Raw genomic sequence first — 10,167 nt, forward strand, 5'->3', positions numbered from 1 at the left:
TCTCTCTCTCTCTCTCTCTCTCTCTCTCTCTCTCTCTCTCTCTCTCTTTTTTTGTGTGTGTGTGTATTCACTTGAAAATAGTAATGTAAAATCTTGCCTTTGGTTTTCAGGATGTTTGATGCTTGTTAGGTTGAACAGAATATTAACTATAAAGCACATCTTCTCTGGCCCCAACGGCTCTGGAAGGTGGCATGCATTTCTCTTCCTAAGCTTTCCAAAGAGCAGGGGCCACTAAGCACACTGGGGTTAAGGCATGCTCACATCATGAGAATCTGCGTGAACATGAAAGGAAAACGATGGGTAGAATCCCTCATGAGTCCAAAGGGCAATCAGGAGCTATGGTAAGTTCTAGAGAAGTGAGAACATTTTTGTAGCTTTCTAGTTCATGGTTTCTTTCTAGTTATTTTGTTGGTCTGTAAAAGTGACATCAGAACCAGTATGATGGCTCTTCGGGTAAAGCATTTGCTGCACCATCCTGGCCTGAGTTTGATCCCTGAAACTGAGTTCAACTTCCTTCATGCAGGGGAAAAAATCAATTCTACCAAGTTGTTCTCTGACACTTCCACAAGGCACTGTGTCACCCACCCCCATGATAATGATGATGATTATATAAATAAAGATTTAAAGGTAATTTTAAAAGTCACATTAGAGTGTGATGACCATGCAACCAAGTGACCAGAGCAGGCTGAAGCCTACTAAAGCTATGCTAGCTTTAAACAAAGGAGCAAACAAGCTACGGTTGTGATCTAGCCAAGGAACATTAAAAGTTACAGATTGGGATGGCTGGTGGCTCATGCTTGTCTTGGGCTACAGAGTGACATCAAGTTCAGTCAAAGCAACTTAGTAAGACCCTGTCTTAAAATCAACAGTGAAAAGAAAGTCAGGAGGTAACTCAGTAGTTAAACACTTGCTTAAAATTTATGAGGCCCTAGGTTCAATTCCAAGTACCAGAAAAAACTAAAATTAAAGAACAGTGGTTTGGTTAGTGGCTCAGAGGTGGAATGCTTGCCTCAGCAAGTGTGTAAGGCCCTAGGCTCATACACACACACACACACACACACATACACACACACACACACACACACACACAGACACACACACACAGAGTCAGTGGAACATCTTCCTCCTTTCCTGAAAACACAGCAAATTGAGAGCCAACAGTTATAGAGAGGTAACTAGAAGTTCAAGAAATGTGTAAAATAATCTATTTCTTGGTAATATTTGCCATCACTTATACAATTATTAAAATAAAACATAATAAATGTCAAAGTTCCAGCAACACTTTGTAAAATCTTATAGAAAGATGCAGAGGAGAGATTTGCATGAAAATGTTTGAATCCCTAGTCTGAGAATATCTGTGTCATCAAGCCTCATCAGCCAGACTCCTGCTGCTCTGCAGTCATAAGCAGTGCTCCCCAGGCATGTAAGCAGTGCTCCTGAGGCCCACTCACAAGTGCTATCAGTGATCGATCACACTCCCCCCTTGCTCTCTCAGTATGAGCTGGGACTCTGCATGTCCCCAACCCCTGGCATCCTAGATTCTTTGAAACATTTCTGGGACTTGGTGGTAGGTGACTGGTACAGGGAGTGGGAGCTGTCTGCTTTGGCTACAGTTCCACTGTGGAATTTTCCTCTCTTCCATCTCAACTCATAGCAAATTGAAGCTGGGAGCTGAAGTGACTGCCTCAGTCCACACAGCTTCATCAAGTATGATTTAAAGGTGTCTCCTCCATGGCTGTTCACATTGCTTGCTTTAAACACTGCATTTGGGACACTCTATTGGAATAGCTCTTCCTAGTGAATGAAAAGCTGTCTACTCTTAATAATGTAGCCAAAGGCTCTGAAGTCAGACAGACTTAGTATTTGAGTTCCAGACTTTTGTTTTTCTTCTTCTGTGTCTGGAGACTAGCCACTGAGTCTGTTTTTCCAGCTACAAAATGGGCTCATCATACACTAACCTTTAGACAAGGATGTCCCCAGGGCTAAACCCTTTATCATAGCACCTGCTCTTGGTCCTCAGCTAACTCTCACTGGCCCTGTGGGATTTGTAGTGCTGTTCCTTGAAGTGGGAACTTAAGGGTTCTTTGGAAAGTCAGTTGTATTGGATGGTGTTTTGCTGGGGACACATGAAAAAGTGTTTTCCTGAAGTGGACACAGGTGAAGGCTAAGTTCCTCATGAAGGAACATTTCACTGAAGCGGACTCATGTGAAAGGATGTTCTGCTAAAGCAAGCACATGAAAGGACATGTGATGAAGGATTCTTTGCTAATGACACGCATGTATTGGTCTGCCTTACAGTGTGGAGTTAAGTTCCATTTGTTGGGAGTCCAAAGAGAGAAATGCGGCCAAAAACTTCTGGTGGTGTGCTACAATATCCTCCGACTTGGGCCGATTGGCAGAGTGATGTCCGCTGAGGCAGACCCACTTGCTGAGTCAAGACCCATAGAGGACATGTGATGTCTGGAGGAAGTATAAATAGGACTCCATGGACAGTGACGGAGGCTGAGCTAGGCTGGCTTATAGAGCTAGCTGTGCGACACTCGTGGGTCTCTCATCTCCACTGATCTTTGCTTCCCTGAAAGAGGTACAGCCAAGAACTCCTGGCATCCCTCTGAGTCCCTCCTGCTGACTCATGCCAAGGCTGAGGCCTGGCTGTCTCTGCTAGGTAGTGCCACCGCTGTTGATTTCTGTTTGCTATCCTGACTCTACCAAACTGGACTGCTGGTGTAACCGTGAGGTGTTTGTGAGTGGATCGAGCTGCTGACCTGTGACCTGAACTGATGATTTCCTGACAACACAGATGGGATTTGCTCTAAAGAACCTTTCTAAACAGGTCCACTTCCACAGTAACCTTTCTTTCCCAATACAGCTGGTGGGTGGTGAGCTACAAGGGAGGTTAAAGCTTTTAAGAACCATTATTAAAGATAGGAGTTGGAAACATTAAAGTTACAGTTCCTATTGTGGTCGTTTGTACTATGGACCAAGCCATGCTGGTAAACTGTGGGGTCAAAGCTAGAGAGTAATGTGAGGGACTCAACCTTAAAAAGTACCTGGTTTCTGGCAAGAGTCCCTGCTTAGTAACTCTGGTTTCCCCTTTGACATGGCTTTTCCCTTCTTTAAATTGCCTGACCCCAGTGGCCTGAAGGGCACACTTGACTGTATACTTCTTGTGTGTGTGTGTGTGTGTGTGAATGTGTGTGTGCATCTGTGTGTATGTGTGTATGCACATGCATCCATATGTGTGTGTGTGCTTCTGCTTGTGGTTGTCTGTGTGCTTGATACTTTAAGCATTTTGGAAAATGTCTTATGCCTGTCTTGTTCTTGGTTTCATTTTTGTTTTGTGTTTTGTTCTGATTTGACTTTGGTGTCCTCAGGAACTTCATTCCCATGCCACCACCAGCCACGGACCCAGATCTGTGCACCACGTGTGATCACTACCTTCTGGCCCCACTATCTGTCATAGGGAGTGTGCAAATCGTAGACTCCGGGGCCTCGGTTCTCAGCACTGTGCCTCTTCTCAGATTCTGTTCTGCCCAGAGTAAGGAGCTCCAGGTTGATCAGAGACTACCTGATAAGAAAAGGAGTCCCCAGACTAGCCTAAGTCTTTCAAAAAGTCTGACAAGGGCTGGTAAGATGTCTCAGAAGTTAACCAGGCTTGTGGCTAAGTCTGATGACCTGAGTTTGATCCTCTGAACCCATATAGTAGAAGAAGAAAACTGACTCTAGCAAACTGTCCTCTAATCTCCACACACACATATGCACACATACATATACATACAAAATTAATTAAATGAATAAATGTTTAAAAAAAGTCCAACAACATCTGCAGGTGGGTCTCTAACAACATTTGTAGATGTGTCTCTGACACATCTATAGTTGGGTCTCTAACAACGTCTGTAGGACTGTCTCTAACAATGTCTCTAGGTGTGTCTCTAACAATGCCTATAGTTGGGTCTCTAACAATGTCTGTAGGAGAGTCTCTAACAATGTCTGTAGTTGGGTCTGCCCTACTGTAAGCTTTGAAATACTGTGAACTTCTGCACTTGGCTAGAAATGTGTCAATACTTGGAGCTGGGCTGTCCCTTTTGCTGTTCAGATGTTCTGAGTGGAAAATCAATTAATCCATGATGAGGATTATGATACTAAAGAGTTCTTGGTAGCTGCCTGTGATATCACCTATCACATTTAGTAATATGGATTTTCACAGTTATCAAACCAAAGGGGAACTTGAGCATGTGACATTAATGCACACCTTCAAATCCAGTGCCTAGTTTGCCTAAAGCCATGACGTCTGGTTTCTATGAGGCTACAAGCACTCTGTGTGTGTGTGTGTGCGTGCGTGCATGTGTGTGTGTGTGTGTTGGGGATGGGGGCAGCAGTTCCTGTTGAAATATGCTCTCTAAAAGAAACATACCCCGAACTCTTCAGGGAGGTGGTGTGCATCACTCCCTGGTTGGTAGAAAATGGCCTCACTGGGAAGATTGGTCCCAGGTTCTTCTGTTGCTCTTCTACCCACATCCACCAGCCTGATTGCTGTCAACGAGCTTGGCTTTCTTGTGCTTGATGAGTTACAGCAAATGAATAGAAATCCTACACAGGCCTCTTCCCTCCTAGAGTGGGGCAGAGCATGGAACTATGCTCTATTACACTAGAGCCATGTGCTGTGCTAGAGATGGAGCCAGAGCCCTGAGCAGACCATTAACACTGCATTTCTTATAACGGAAAACATTTCACTGGGGCCAGCTTGTAGTTTCAAGATCAATCTGTTCTCGTCATGGCGGCATGCAGGCAGACATGGTGCTGGAGAAGCAGCGGACAGCTCTACATCTGGATCAGCAGGCACCGGGAATAGATAAAGACATTGAGCCTGTCTTGAGTATTTGAAACCCTAAAGCTCACACTTAGTGACATACTTGCTCCAACAAGGTCAAATCTCCTATTCCTGGCATGTAGCACCATTCCTCAATGACCAAGCATGCAAATCTGTGAGCCAATGGCGACCATTGCTATTCATACCACCATAGTAGTAGAGAAAAATGCTATACCACCGAGCCATACCCATAACACCAAGAACTTAAAAGACAATGTCATTATATACCTATATTTTTCCCAGTTCTGGGATTAAGACCCAGGACATTGAACATGCTAGGCAAACCATCTACTCCTGAGCTACATCCTGGTCTGATCTTTATGTTGTATCATTCCTCTGGCATTGTCTGATGAGCAGTAGGAATCAATAGAATTCCAAACCCACAGAAAGAGGGGTTATCTAGAGAGTCAGCTCGACACTGGGCAAATTTCAGCGTCTTAGGGTACTCTGTCCTCATGCTGTCTTATTCTCCCCTGGAGTGGCCGCACTCATAAATAAAGCATGTGAGGGAGGAAGCACATTCAACTGGAGCTCACTGATCCTTGGAAATGTGAAGGGTTTCTTTAAGCATCTATCTTTGAAAAATGCTGTGATGGCATTAGTAGACAATAGTGTTTTAATTATGAATCTAATATATTTGTATCACAAAACATAGCAATTTTAATGATAAAGTACAGTGATTATATCAAGCGCATTTAGAAAGAATAAACCTCCCTTATTTGATATACCCATAAACCACATTAAAATGCTATTTTAGCTCTCCTTAGTAATATCAAATAACATGGATGGGTTAGCTATTTCTAAATGTATAAAATTGATTTTGTATTGTCAGAAATAATACTGAGAGACATTCTGTTGTTTCTGTCATGAACCCTGTCCATCTTCTGTTTCTAGTACAGAAGCGGAGTACAATTTTTTACTTTCATTGTGTGCTCTCTTGGTTGCCTAACAGGCACTAGCTCTGTGTCTCACTCTTGGATGTGTGTTTAGTATAATCTGAGGCCCAGGCTGGGGATAGACACTGAGTGTTAAGGCTGGGCTAAGCCCAGCGAGCCCGAGTAGCAGGTTCAGGAAGCAGCTTCCAGCCTTCCTAGGCTTCCTAGGCTTTTCTCATACGGTTGTCAGTTTACTGCTACCAGAGCCTGCAAACTCTCCTTTAAGTCACGCTCACTAGTTCGTCATGCAACATGGGTTAACAGGTTGGCCAAACAGTGTATTTCTCTTTTAGTGGCAACACTGATTTTGAGATTCCCTGGGTGCTCTAACAAAGAATCCCAGTGACTTCAACTGTAATTTGTTCACATAATACACATCAGAAACGTGATCAAATAACCAGGGTTTTGGGGAACTTGATCTTGCTGAGTATGAGGAGTCTTCGGGGTTATAAAAGAAGGGTGTGCGGCCTTAAATGATATAGGTGCACACAGAGGAAAAGACAGAACGGTCATCCTGGCAGGAGACAGCCATGTGTGAAGGTCACAGGGCAGGATGCACTGGCCAATAGGCTGCTTTGACCGCAGAGGTGCAAGAGCAGAGGGGGATGCTGCTGAGTCCTCCCTGTCTTAAGACACTGAACCAGAGGAGGAACCCAGGTTATTTCCAATCTCTGTTAACCCTCTCTTTCTCCCCCCCTTCCACCTCTCTCTCAGTACCCCTTTCTATCTTTTGCTAGCACTGGAGATCAGACCCAGGGCTTCTTGTGTGCTGGGAAGCACTCTTCCTGAGTTACATCCACCCAGACTTATGCATAAGATTGACGTAGATAGCACAGCTGGCTTATCTGTTAACAATGTAACACAAACATCTTCTTTTCTTCATTTGAGTTATTTTCACTATCGGATATTCTCTCTCAACTCCTTCCTGATAATCAGATATTTGGGTTCTTTTCAACTGTCTCTTATTATAATACATTCAATTGGGGCCATTTTGTATATACATGTTTTTCCCTCCTATATAAAAGTAATCCTATGTCAGAACATGTGTCTAGCTGCCACACCAGTTTTATGGGACAATATTGGTTTCCTTGACTATTTGATGAGTGAGAGACCATTATCTTCTATTTCCAGTTTATATCCTTCTAGTGACTTGTAAAATTTAATATGTTGTCATATTTCCCAACAAGCATTCTTAGGGCAACAGATAAAGTTATAAAGTAATTTAGTGAACAGATAAAAAAAATATCAATTGGTATTTTATACCCTAGTAAATCTGAGGCCTATGGAGACCAGCAGAACAATTATAGACTCGGCAGGAGGTTCTTCTATAAAGCCATCTTATTATTTAAAAATCAATGCATTTTCTAAGGGCTAAATAAATTGTTCTTTGGGAGAAAGACATTAAGAGAAGCCACTAAACTTTATAGACATGTACTGAGAGTGACCAAGTATCTATGTGATTTAGATGTCACCGTCTCCTGTTTTTATGGTTCAGGCACAAATCTATGCCTAAGCCACTGTCCTAGTATTTCAGAGCTCCCTGTTCTAAGAACACAACTGCATTCGTTTTATTGACCACAGGGAAGTGTAACATGCCCCTGGAGGAGTGGTTCAGGGCAGAGCTCTGCTGGTTTTAAAACAATGACTTCTCTGATCGGCTTCTCGCAGGAAAAAAACGTGTTTTCCAGTCCATTAGGGTGAACCCCCAAATCAATTTACAACTGTATTCTTGAGGAGCTCTGAGCAAGATTGCCGTCAGACTCTACTTCAAAGGCCAGGTTCTGAGGGGGGATTTCACTCCCTCCAGCTGCCTCCAGGATAGGACCCTACTCTTAAAAGATTTGTTTGAAATTTATGTAAAATCCATCTGCTTCCCAGGGAAATAACTGCTATCTCCAAGTGAAAGCCAGGCCTTAGGTGGAGCAGCCTCCTCCGGTTTGACTGACACCGCTGGATGAATGGAGAGGATCAGTTATGAGGCAATCCAGCCTTCTTCCTGGGTGCTGTTTCCAGAGGGTCCTGAAGAGGGGTTGGAAAGCCCTGTGGAAAATCACAGCGCTCGTTACATTAGGCACATGCAATGAAGTCAGAATATAGACCCTCCTGTACTCAGTGACTCTCCTGACTCAAAGAAACTGTGGAAACTGCTAACTGAGCTGCCCACAGAGAAAGCCACTGAAATCCACAATTTACCACGGTTGGAAAGACTCTTGGGCCCACGTAGTCTCTTCCCTATGTTGGAGAACCTCTCCTTCTGAGGTGTACATGGGCCAGGTAAGCACACACACACTATCCATGTCTCTTCCCTTGGAGTCCCTAAGAGTCTGGGGTCACCAGTTCATTGACTGTTTAATACCCTTGTAAAATCTGCACACTTGGTAACTGGATTTCAGAAGTTTGTCAGAGTTCTAAGTCACCCTCCAAACTAAAACCCAAGCACAATTAGTAGTCTAAGTCAGTCAGCCCCAGGTAACCAGGAGCCCCTGAACCATGGCAGAATGCTGCTTTTATCTTTGAGTCTCCAGAATAATATTTTGGACAATCTCAAAATGCATCAGATTAAAGGAAAAAAGAACAGTTTCCTAGATCCTTCCATGTGGAAACATGGCGTGGCCAGACAGACCCACTTTGAATTTATGATTGTTTTAAACAAGTATGTCCCAGAGCAGAGTGGCCAAAGGGGGTGAGAGAGTTTTCTAACATGTTTTCTGCCACAGGACACAAGGATTGTTCATTTAGGGGGCACTTACTGTTCCATTCTGAGATCCTGAGGCTGGACACCACTCAGAGCAGGGAGCCATGGGGCAGGAACAGCACAAAGGGAGGGATAATTAATCAGGTCGTTACTTGGCACACGGCCAGAGGTTCCCTGGCAACAGGAATCCTTCAGCTGTCAGCAATCAGAATGCAGGCAGCTTTCAATTACCACAGCCATTGGAGGGGGCAGTGACATGGGGAATCTGAAACACCCGATAATCCCTCCAAATCAGTCAACTTACCTTCTGAACAGTTTGTGTGTGCGTGCACACAGTTTCCTTCTCTCTTATTGTGTTCCACCCAAAGCAAAAGTAAAGCCAATCTGCCTTCCGTAGACACACATCAGTTGATAAGAAAGTCAGCCAAAGGAAACCAGTTCCCAAATTAAACACCGAAGGGTCAGCCACTCAAGGATTATTTTATAGAAATGGGTTCGTAGACTCACGGGGCTAGAAAGTACCAGCAGACCTTTTACTTTAAACTCTGTTTTTGCAGATGGAGAAATAGTAACTGAGTCAATTGTCCGAGAGCCTGTGAGCAGCTCGATGTCCATTCAACTCTTATAATTTTACTGCCAAGAATCCTCTTTCTGTTGTCTGTTCCTTTAACCAGGTGTGATGTTAGCGCAAGAGCCACTTACAGGTGTGATATAAAAAAGCTGAAGCATCCAACTCCCAAGAGTTCCAATCTCAGCAGCTCATTCAGTTCACCCAAGGAGCATTAAAAACGTCTCTGGTGTGGCTATGGTGGCATGTACCTATAAGCCTCCACTCGGAGGCACAGGAAGGCAGATCACGACATTGAGACTAGCCTGAGCTACATAAGGACACTTTGTCTAAAAATGAAATAATGAAACGAAATGAAATAAAATGTTCCAGGCCAGTTAAATTGGACTCTGGAATTGATACAGGGCTCGGAGCACTATAGGTGAGACCTGAGCATCAGAGTTTAAGGTGACTTTCATTCAAAGGGGACAGAGTTGAGACTCACTGCCCAGAATGTTCATCTGTTCTTCCACAAGCTACACAGTCTCAGGCAAACCGTCTCAGGGCTCTGTTCCTTGGTTTCCTCTGTAATGAAGTACTGAGGATAACAGTTTCATACTTGACTTGGTGAGTTGTTGAAAGGATTAAATGGTCAAACACACAGAAAATACCTAAAACAGTTCTTAATGCCTAAACAATATTATATAGAGATGATCTGTTGCTATTACTGCCAGACCTGGTAATATTATCATATGAGGGCCCTAAGAGGAAGGGGCACGTGAAAGGTGTTATCTAAAGACATTGTGCTAAATAGGGAGCCCTTCTGAAGCAGTGGCTTCAGACTTCTTGCTCAACAAAATACCCAAGGTGTGGAAGCAAGCTGGGGGGGGGGACATCAGCTGTTAAAAATGGATTCACTGCTCACTTGATGAAGGAGAAAGGGAACATTTTAATAGGTTGGACTTGGGGGGTATCTGGAGTTTTTTTGAGTTAGCATAGCATCTGGTCATTCCTCACTCAAGTCTAACTGCCTGCGTCTAAACCACGGCTGAGCGTGCTCTTACGTTACAGCCAGAACTCTCATCAGGCATCCTTGACACTCCCTACAAGGGATTAATCC

Source organism: Grammomys surdaster, unplaced genomic scaffold (genome assembly GCF_004785775.1).
Source record: "Grammomys surdaster isolate TR1022 unplaced genomic scaffold, NIH_TR_1.0 146, whole genome shotgun sequence".
NCBI classification, from domain to species: Eukaryota; Metazoa; Chordata; class Mammalia; order Rodentia; family Muridae; genus Grammomys; species Grammomys surdaster.